This window comes from Amblyomma mixtum, chromosome 2, assembly GCF_055824585.1.
Source record: "Amblyomma mixtum isolate Tamu chromosome 2, ASM5582458v1, whole genome shotgun sequence".
Classification (NCBI taxonomy): Eukaryota; Metazoa; Arthropoda; class Arachnida; order Ixodida; family Ixodidae; genus Amblyomma; species Amblyomma mixtum.
The window spans coordinates 205,521,819-205,533,365 of NC_143013.1; the positions used below are offsets into that span (position 1 = coordinate 205,521,819).

The window sequence follows — 11,547 nt, forward strand, 5'->3', positions numbered from 1 at the left end:
GAAAATTAATACTTTCAGGAATCCTATTAGGAGCAGCGGCGCTTAAGAATCCGATTAAGAAGAGCGGCGTTGGCGGCGGACTCACGTAGGCCTTTTCTGCGCTCCGGATGCTGCGCCGTAAACACAAAGGAGTGAAAAGGTAGCAAGTTGTCCTCTACCGCACTCCCTTTAATAAAAGAGAGTGCGATAGTGCACAGCTTACTATCTTTTTATATAGGCGTAAATTCTGTTTACAGTGTACGTGGTCTTCCGTGCGCAAGGCTCTTCACATTTACATCCACTTGCGCGTTGTTAGCGGACAAGGCCACTGAAGGACCAGGTACGGTCAAGCGGAACTCTGGTTTCCACTTACGCTGTTCGCGTTCATACGCCGCCTGCATGTTGCGCCGATGCTCGGTGTGATCCGAACGTTAATCGCCCTCGCACGTGGCAGCGACAACAGGAGAAAACTTTAACAGCTATCGATGTGAAAAAATTAACCCCAGGGGCTTGGGGCAATATCGGCCTACCGCTGTGGCTACCCTCCGCCGAAGCCCAACTTAGGTAAGCCAATTAGACCTGGAGTCACTAGTTTAGACCGTGATGAAGAGTACACTTTCCGTCAGGCATGACTCCACTGGTCACGCAATAGCTACTCCCAAAGAGAACAACAGACGACAAGTAGATGCCGCATAGGGAGGAACGCACGTTAGCGAAGCTATATACTGTGGCTATAAGCGCTTAGAATGTTGAGTTTTGTGGCCGTTAAAACGCATCAGCTCACGAAGACCCGGGCCAAAAAGATTTATTGAAAGACGGGGGCGACAGGAAGTACTACACGGCGCGAACGCTTTTTCGCAATTCAATATCTATTGGTAGAATAGAGAATAAATAAACCTACGTTGATAAAAATTCTATGAAGAAAAAATACAAAGAGGCAGAAACAATAACAAATAAGCCAAAAATAGGAAACACCGGAAAAGTCGTACAACTAGAGAAAAATGCCGAGCAGCGCTACTTGCATTCTGATCTTATGCATTATTTAATATTCGTATCTCGTGCCCGCTGTTTTTCCCGTTTTTGCTTATTTCTTGTTTCTGCCTCTTGGTATTTTTTCTTCTTGGAATTTTGTTAGAAGGTGGGTTTATAGAGTTCGCGTTATTCCAATAGAGATTTATTTTCGAAAAGAATTACTTAGTGTGCTCCGTGTAAATGCCGCTGCACAAAAGGGACTGCACTGTGCACTTAGGTTAAAAGCACCTCTAGAAGGTCAGTGATGTCATAAAGGAATACCTATCTTAGCCCACAATCAATGCTAGTAGGCATTGGCTGCCTGCACCTTGAAACTGCCGCTCGTTCGAAGGACGAGTGTCCGTAATCCCTCAGCCGTTCGCCTTTTCTTTTCAAGCGAAAATTTGCTTTTAAGGCCGCCGCAGCGTTTTCGATATTCCACCGCTTCTCTTCTACATTAGGAAGAAAAGAACTGGAACAGTCCGAAGTGTTTTACCTACCTACCGTCTTTGCAAATTGGTTAACGTGAAAAGTTGAGCTACTGGGTACGTAGTTGGTACGAGCGCTTGTGTTGTCTTCTTGTCTTCTTCTCTGCCGTCTTCGTCTTTTATGCTTTCGTTAACCATGAATGATCATCAGCCACGTAGTAGGACACTTATGACAACCGTTAAGCTCTTAATCTCTGTAAGGCAAGGACAATCCGTCCACACCTTTCGGGGTCTTTTCGCTAGTAGGAGTGCCGTAAGTACTCCACAATACGGCAGAGACGCAAATCTCGTTGCTCGGTTACATTTGGCAAAGGGGTACCCTTACGGCGGCAAAGTGAGACCTGCATGACCGTTTTTCTCGTTTTTTTCTTTTCAAATTACGGAGTTCTCCAAATGATCCTTATATTTGTCGCATTTTTTTGCATAACTCCTTTAACGTGACAGCAGATATCACCCAAGAACATCGCAAGAAACTCTCAACCAAAGGACGAAGAACGCGAGCTTTTTAAATCAAGTACCCAACAGACACTCGACTTCCGGGAAAGCCGCCAAGATTCCGGTGGTTTTACTCGCACCCGACTTATAAACCGGCAATGCAGCATCCAGTCACCCAGTGGAGATCTGTGTTTTATTGCTCTCCTTCCCAGCATTCCAACCTGACTCAGGAATCATCGAACTCTTCGTGCTTCATAAATTTTACTCCATTATCATTGCGCCTTATCTTTTGAACTAAAAAGCCACTATGCTGCTGCAAACGAAAGAAAAACGGCGTATATAGATCTCAGCAGCTCTTATAGCCATGTTTTCTTTTCTTATGTGTCAGCGTCTGTAAGTTCACTCACTGCTTCTCTGCTGCTGTGATTCAACGTAACCACGAATGTTTCAAGTTCGTTATGACCCAATCATCTAGGACTATCAGCAGTGACCCCTTATGTAACGCCCTACCGCCCGTGTCCGGGGCACTGAAACAAACATAACACAACAGCACCAGCTTTCACTCCAATCAAGCTTTCTTTCTTCCTTTCTTTCTTCCTTTCTTTCTTTCTTCCTTTCTTTCTTCCTCTCTTTCTTTCTCTCTTTCCTTCTTTCTTTCTTTCTCATTTGCATTCCCAGGTCTGTCGATGGTGCCTCAGCACGGGCGTCCAGTGCATGACGGTGCTCCTTTGGGCAGCGCGGCATCTACAGCGAAGCACAGTCCACAAGACAGCCCTTTTGCAGGGGCTGATCGACACGAGTTTGGAGAGGATACCATACCTGTGATGCCTGTCAGGAATGCGACCGGCGATACGTTTATAAAGCACTAAACTCAGCTTTTATAACGCAGACATTTCAGAGCGAACACTTGTCCCGGAGTTGTCGAGACTGATAAATGTGGGTCGAAAGAAAAATCACTTAAACACGCACACCGACCTGACATGTGCTTTGTTTTTGCGGTATAAAGGCAGTTTTTAGGAAAACAGGAGTTTTCATAAGCATATCAGCACGAAATGATTTATATAAATCACAAATGCTAGGATTATGCCCATTCCTGATGTTTCAAACTCGTTACTTCTAGAGAGAAAAACAAGTCTCCACATCTTATATTATATTGACCTGTCAAGGAATGTGGGATGAGTAATCGTGTGGTCCAGGCTGTTCCCACAGTCCGCGCCGTAATCACAGCTAAAGCTGGTGCGCATTAGAGCTGTCTATATCACTTTTTGGCGTCCTGAGAAGCGAAAAAGCCTGCCAAGTGTTTTTTTTAACACCCATTACCGCTTCAGTTACGTTCTTGGAATATGTGGAGTCCGATGTTCATGGGAACGAAATAACAGAAACCTTTTTCTTCATTGCGGTGGGAGGGGGAGCTTCGGAGAAGAGGAGATGAAGAGGCCCCCTCATACCGTTCCTCCAACATCCGCAGCCGCATTTGCCGTGAAAATATTATACTAACACTGTGGTTGTTTTTAACCTCCTCGATCTGCCGACTAAAGAGGCGGCGAATGAACGCTAGCACTGTGGTCTTGCTCAGCGTTGAGGCAAGACGAAAGGGTTTAATAGACGAAAAGGAAGACAAGATCTCGATGGCTTAGCCTCACCGCCGAGGCAAAGTTTTCGCTTAACGTCGGCGGCGCAACTGGCTCACCTAAGGCGCCTCAGTGAGCATGAGCCGTGGGCGCGCGGATAGCGTGCATCGCGGTGCTCAGTACGCAGTCCCAGTCTCACGGACAAGCAGTGGCGAGCGCGACATGTGAAGCACACGCAGCGACTCAGCAGCACAAAAAGCTGGTCAAAGGCATATTAAAGAAAACACCCGTCAAAACAAATGATTAAGCATACAACTGGAGGTGTAATTTAAAGTATACTTGAGGTAATCGCATGAACCGCTATTCGAGGTGTAGCCCCGTCAAAGGACCTTATTACACTGCGTGCTAATGTCGATTATTCTTTGCGAGCCGTAATTTCTGGCTAAGCGGCAATATTTCAAATACTTTCGCTGAGGACCAAGTCATAAATTTTAAAAAGGCATTCAGCTCTTCTCTGGGGCAAAGAACTGAGTGCTCGGCATACAGTCGTGTTCTCCAACGCAGTGTGGGTGCCCCCGCTCAGCCTTAACATATAACTGCGCAGCGTCCAATGCAGAAAGGATCATCTTCTTGGAAATTTGATTGTAGGAGGATTCGGTTAGCGATAAACTACAACACTCTCGCCGATGTCATTGGTCAATGAGAAAACCTGATATGCCTAACTTTTCAATGAGAACGGACTGGCTAACCTCCTTTCCTTGGAGTGAAATTGTCGTTCAGCTGTGTGTTTTTAGTACCAATCGCCATTCAGTGCGTGGTGCAAAAGTTGTAATGAGTACGTATATAGAGGCAATTGATGCTGACGCGTAATATCCACAAAATGATTGCCAATTTCTTTCGGAAAATATCCGATGCCAGGAAACCTGCACTAGACGTGTTTGACTAGTGAAGACGAGATCATTGTGGAGATGGTAAAGTCCTCGCACTGTTTTCTTTTGTACTACAGAAGGATCACCCAATTTTCTCATTTTTTTTCTCCATCCCTTGCAGTTTTTGCAGACTTGCTCGTTTCTTGGTACTCTCAAAGTGTGAACCGAAATTACTGGAATGTCTCGTGACACCTAATTGTTAATTTGCAGGAATTGGGCCAGAAGTTGGGATTTGAAAGTGCGATCTGTTGGTCGACTGGATCTTCTTCCGGCGGAATATATCCTCAAACTTTCCGCGCTGGAATTCGCCATTTCTGGCGGAATCAGGTTGTTGCTCTTTCTTCGTTTTGTGTTTAAGAAAAACAGGTTCTGTCCAGTTATCGAATATCAATTAAAGTAACCTGCAACCAGGTAACTCTACTCAAAGGACTGCAGAGCGAAAAGAGCATTAACACATGCACTTCAAAGATAGCCAGATTGTCCGTGAGGATTGCATATGTTTAATTAGATTAATGAACGAGAGATGTATTTTCTGAGCGAATGGGAGGTCAGAGATGCATTCTTTATGTTTTGCATTGCGCACAAGGTCAAAATGGTGGTAGAAATGCTGCAAAAATCCTGAAAAGTAATTCTTTTCGGCCCTCGGTAAAGTTGCACCACGAAATAAATATTTCGGTGTTCCCATTCTTTAAAAAAATTGAGAGGTTGTGGAATATTTTCTTTCCTACGTGTTTTCTGGGGGTCTATGACTGACCCGAAATTGTGTCCCCGCATGAGACAAACCCTGCCTATCTTTAACTAAAAGGCAGAAGGAGTGGGCTCACCTCATAATCTTGACGGGATGGGTTCGGGTACGGTTATCAGTTGACCTTCAGTTTACAATCCCAACTGTAGTTCCAGGCATTGTAGCACACATGAGTGAAGGTGAATTTTACAACAAAAGCTCTAAACAGCCCGTTCCTGTGTTTCGCGTCGTACTAGTACATCATTGCTTTTCGTGTCCAACGTAGTCGTCGGCGTAACGGGTGGGTGCTTTGCTTTGGGAACCACAAGGAAAATGACTACCGTGCAAGGAGGAAGGTATCAAGTGAGCGAAAAAAATGCGTAACCGGTGGGTAGTTAGCACAGGAACCAGCTGGAGGAACCAAATCGCAGAAGGAAGTGGATATGGGGACAGTGCACTAAACCCCAACCGGGGGATGCTTGTTACTGTGGAAGAAGGAGGGTACGGCGAGAGAACAAGGAGGAGCAACCAGTCGGCGGTTACCGCAAATGCCGCCCGGAGGGTAGTTACTCTGGAAGGACCAGGAGCTTTACCGTGGAAGGAGGCGTTAAGGCGAAAGCGTGGGAAGGCGTAACCAGAGGATTGTTAAAATGGTAACCGCCCGAAAGGTGGTTGCCTTGGAAGGAGGCGGGTGTAGAGAGAGCGAAGAAATCCACAACAGGAGGATTATTAGCGTAGTAGGAAGAGGGCTTGGCGAGAGTGTGCGAAGGCGTAGCTGGTACGTGGTTGCCACGGGAACCAACCGGAGGCTAGTTACCCTAGAAGGAGACGGAAGGTTGTTGTGGCAGGAGGGTACGGCGAGAGGAGGAGGGTACGGCGAGAGTGCAGGGAGGCATACCAAGGTAGCCATCAGGAACGTGGTTACTGTGGAGCGAGGAAGAATGGTTATGGCGAGAGTGAAAGAATCATGGAATACTGCGCGCTGCTACCAAACACCACAGACGACGAGACAAAGAAATATACAAGTACGTGCAAGGCGCGAACTGACAACTGTTTCACGCCCATGTAAAACTTGATTTTAACACGACAGCCTAAAAAGCCCCATTACGCAGAAAATCCGGTGTCTGTGGTGTTAGCGAAAAATCACGGGCATGGCTCTGGCAGCTGGTCCCCTGAGAGCAACCTAGGGGACAGGTGGGCCACCCAGGTCAACTCACCTTGCGACGTCATTACAACCTGGCCACCGGATAGTGAGAAAACTGCCCACAGCGGCAGGTGGCAGTTAAATAAATTTGTCGTCCTGGAAGAGAAACCTAAGCCGCCACACAATGCCCAACGCTGGGAGCACCTGCCATCGCAGGGCAGTGGCGCATCGGTTAACCGCTGCACCACTGCACCAGGAGGGGTATGAGGACTCTCAGGATGTCTAAGAATGTAAAGTAGGGAATGCATGATGCTATAGCGCCATGCCCTTCAGGCAGAGCTTGAGTGTCTCCTCCAAGTTTTTATACAATGTTTAGAACAGGATGTCTCTGATTTGGTCTTGATGATACACGTGACGCTCTACAGCTGCCCGTTCTGGAATATGTTTATCCCCTGTGTGTTAAGGGAATGGAAGGGCTCCTAACGTACTTTTCAGGATCTGCTTCGAAGATTGCATATGCTTCCCTAGTCTTTGTTTCAATCCTTTCAATCCCATGTCCAATCATACTGGACTCATCAAACAGCGGATGAGACTTCTGCTGAGCACAAGTGACCAGGTTCCTTAGGTGAGGAGTCTGCTAACAGTTCCTATAATGTTCGCTTATTCTTTTATTCATGCATCTCTCTGATTGACAGCAGTCGATTGGAATTTTGTAAATTATGCTTTTGTCGCAATACCTTGTTGTGTCCGGTCACCCACATTTCGGCTTTTTTTTCCCACTGTTCATTTCTGCTTATCTTAGAGCATATGGTTATCAACTTTCTAGGCGCTGTGCAAACGACTGGACCTTTATATCTGTCCCCGTTCTTTTTAAGTCCTAGAGTTATATTTTGAATGTACGGTAGTGGGACAGGCCGCTTTTGTTTTTCTGATTGGTGTCCTCAACGTTAAAGATAACACAGTTCTCGCAAGGCTCATGAACTGAAAGAGATTGAGGATAGCTATAAAGTTCCGGTCGTTTGCAATGCGTCTCGGAAGTTGATAACCAGTACTCTAAGGTAAGCATAAAAGAAGACTGAGAGAAAAAAATGTGAGATACCCCTCAACAACAGGAATTTAGAATGTGATACACGCATATTTTACGAAATTCCAATCTCATGCGGCCTTCGGCAGGTAGATACATCAATAAAAGAAGAAGCGAACATTCCAGGAAAAGTGTGGGCTGACTACGCACCCATGTGACCTGGCCACGCAATTCGCTCAGCACAAGTGGCATCCGTTGCTTGATGAGACCAGTATGATAGGACATGGGAAAGAAGGATTGAAACAGAAATTAGGAACGCATACGTAATCTTCGAAGCGGATTCCGGAAATGTGTTAGAGGCCCCTCCATTGCCTCAACCAAAAGAGAGATAAGCATAATCAAGAACCGGTAGTGGTGGGGAGTTACGTGTATCATCAAGACGAAAAAACCGGACAAGTAGTATGCTAAAACTGTATAAAAAGCGTGTTACACGTATATTGAACTGTTTTGAGTTCGCACCTTGTGTGTACTTGTATGTTTCTTTGTGGCGTCGTTTGGTAGTAGCGCGTTATGTTTGGTAGTAGCGCGTTATGTTTGGTACTAGCGCGCAGTATTCTATGATGCACTACTAACCGGCTCCTGTTGTAATTTGCTAGCGGATAGATGTAGCATGGTCATCTGCGACAACTGCTGCGAAATGGGCCGCCTTTAGGAGAGGATCATCAGCGGCGCTGCGCGTCTAGAGTGGCACATCGGAGAGTAGACGTGGAGGAAAAACGAACATGTGTGGAAAACTAAAAAGAGCGACCTAGAACTTCACAGAAGTCAGACCACTCGGGTATTTTTTACTACAACATACCATAACGTAAAAAAATACTATAACAGCTGTCGCTGAATATCACGTGAGCCAGACGTAACCGTCCTGTCAATTTTCTTTATTGAGGAGTAGTGCAAATTAAAAAAAAACGTAAAAAAAATCCAGGCAACAAAATGTGTACATACCTGAAACACTTCTTGGAGATATATAGACCGAAACAGACATTTTAAAGCGGTAGGCCCTTATCGACGCGTCTATCTTCCTTTGCTAAGGTGCTTGATATGGTAATTCACTCAAAACAGTCATTTGTTTTCAAAACTCGCCTACATTACGATCAACATGGCTTTTGAGCAGGTTGTTCAGTTGAAAGCAACCTGGTCAGATTTTTTAGAAATGTTGCTCGTGCAGTCTCCTGCCCAGAGCATGTTGACGCTGTTTGTTTTCATTATAGCAAGGCTTTTGATGTAGTAGCCGACTGAATCCGACCTGAAAAACTGTCGAACTATGGTCTTTGCAAGACCTATTGCAGATGGTTTGCTAGCTACGTACTAGATAATCCGCGTGAGCTACGGTGTATAAACGTATCGGTGCTTTGGTGTGACATCGAGGGTACTAAAGGGATCCAACTTGGATCCTGTGCTATTCCATCTCTTCATCAGTTACTTTCACGAATTTGTTGCTCATTCTCCCATGTCGCAATATGCTGACGTCCCAAAGTGATTCCACGTTATCCGCTCAACTCGTGACTGCAAGTTAATTGAAGAGGATGTAAACTCAGTGCAGAGATGGTGTTTGTCAAATAAGTTGAACTTGAACGCAAAAAAGACTGTTAAGATATGGTTTACACCGCAGACCTACCTCATTGCGTTTCCTTACGCTCTCAACAACCAGGCCATTATGAGGGTATATTTTGTTCTGAACTGCGGTGTCTACTTGGTTGCTAAGCTGCATTTTTCGCCTCGCAATGCGGAGGTTACAGGAGACGGTTACAGGGCTGCCGTGAGTGCTCTGCCACTAACCGACCTGGAGACTTGACGGCAGTCGCGGGACATTCTCTTCCTCTTCAAGGGTATACATGCACACATTGACAACATGCATCCACCATCTTTGATCAAGCTTCGAGTACTTGGACGGTCCGTGTGACAAAGCCGTGCGCTTGGCTTATCTTTAAAAATGAGCCCCATTGCACAAATGCTTTGTGTGTACAAGGCCATGGTACCGTGTGGTCCTGCACTTGAAATCTTTCAGGCGAAACCTGCTGTGCTCCCTGGGACTTTGGCTCCTTTGGTCAGGTTTATTAGGGTTTAACCGGCCGAAGCAACTCAGGCTATGAGGGACAGTTTCTATCATTCCTGTTAACTGTTTCTATCATTCCTGTTAACTGTTTCTATCATTCCTTATGATTGTCATCGTCTTCAGCATTTTAGTCGCCCTTGTGTTACTTTTTTTATTCTTTTCATTGTTCTGATCTCTTTCACCGCTTTGAGTGCACCACTCTAAAAGACGTAAAGATATTAGTAGGCACAGCACAGTAAATAAATAAGCGAATAAATAAAAAGCTGTGATGGATACACAGGCCGACAGTAACTTGTAATACACTGGCATCACTCCGCAGCCTAGGTATATAAAAAAGTTTGAAAGCGTGATTTTCAGATTTTGGGGACCAAATTTTGCTGTGAAAGTTGTTGAGCCGCTAATTTGACGGGGCTGGAATACAGGAGTTAAGTGCTGACCGACAGCCATCGCAGAAATTTAGTCTCAGAGTTTTTTTAGACTCAGCTGACAAACTGCAGAGATATATACCATGCTGGCAACTTGGTGAGCCATGCTGACACCAAAATGTATCCTATGGCTTAAAGTGAACATACTCCTTCTGAAAAGCCGACCTACTTTATAGAACATGGCACATAGCCCATGGCACTGAATTCGACTGAAACAAACAGTAGAGCGTCAAAGGTGGGCTTTGCCCTTCAGCGAGTGCTGCCTGGCTCATAATTGTTATGAAAATAATCCCTAACCAGGGTTTGCCTGCACTGGAACTGCCTTGCCTGCGTATATAATATGCCTTCACTCCGAGTGATCTAATTAAAAGGCCTATTGCTGTTCCTGGACACATTACAATAAATAAATAAAGTGCAGTTTCTTTGAACGCTCATCTAATCGTTTTCTTTTTCTCATAGCAAGTCCAAAACGTTAACGATCACCATCGATGGCACCAAAAGCCAAATGGCGGGACTGGCACTGGACTTGGCTAAGGCCTTCAAGGCAGACATTATACGTCGCGAGTAAGTTTTCACTGTGTGCACGCAGCCTACATCGAGAGTTTACTCACGGAAAATTTTGTTTGGCAGAAATCATGCTTCCATGCTGTTGTACGAACGAAGAAAGGATTTATGCCATTAAGTGATTTTTTCGTGGTACGGTAACAGGCATCGGTAACGCCTTCCTCATTTATTCAAGTGTGGTTTGTATGGCTATGCTTTATGGCTTCACTCTTTCTCGTCTCCTTTACGGCGCAGAACATGCGACTCTGACTTACAATGAATATGTTCACTCGCATACCCCGCCAGGTGTTAACTGCTTTCTTAACAGATTGTCCTCGTGAGCTCGCTACTGCAGTGCGAAAAAATCCCACCACCGAAGTCTTTAGTGGTCCAGAAAACATGCTGATTTGTCGTAATTATTAGCTTACACCTTGTCATATACTGTGAATGCACTCTAAAAGTTCCTATTGGAGCCTACTCTTGAGCCTCCGTACATTCATTAGCAGACAAGAGAGTTTCGGCATAGCGAAAATAAGTTTCCGCCGACTCTTTGCTTAAATAAACGCGCAATAAAAGCATCTCATTCACACTGCATCAGTGGAAACCAGAGCTCAAGGCTTATTTCTTTCCGAACTCTAAACTGGCAATTAGTTGTGCGGTATAAATATAAGACAATGTTCTATGGGTTCCGCGTACAGGGATATAACGGCTGAGTTTATCGACGAATGTCTCGGCCTCGCCGAATGCCCTGAGGTGAACTTACTGTTTCGATGCGCGGGTTCCCGGTTCAGCGACTTTGTGGTACCGCAGTGCAGCTACGCCTACCTGCACATGGAGCCCTGCATGTGGCAAGATGTCGGCTTCTGGGGCTGGGCCTCGGCGGTTCTTCTCTACGAGCTACACTCTCCTTCTGTAGAGGTGAAATGTTCATTGTCTAAGTAATTGTTTCGTGACGCTGAATAGCTTGGTCCTCGAGTAAAACATCCTGTGTCATAATTTCTTGTCGGTATTGTGAAAACTGCGCATGCAAGAAATGCCGCAAATAAGAGAAGAAATTGCCTAAGCTCTTCATGGCGTCAAATGGAGCCGGACTGGCTGGAACGTTTTTTTAACGGAGGCCGGGGCATCAGGACTACCAAAGTGATGATGCGAGTAAGTCAT

The 11,547-nt window shown here is 45.5% G+C and overlaps 1 long non-coding RNA gene across 1 annotated transcript; it reads left to right on the forward strand.

Moving 5' to 3' along the window:
* Positions 1-4,309: 4,309 nt before the first annotated feature.
* LOC149362324 (uncharacterized) lies at positions 4,310-11,028 on the forward strand. Its single transcript, XR_016288492.1, has 3 exons — positions 4,310-4,740; positions 10,303-10,407; positions 10,474-11,028. It is a non-coding gene; the product is annotated as an uncharacterized LOC149362324 (long non-coding RNA).
* The last annotated feature ends 519 nt before the right edge of the window (positions 11,029-11,547 follow it).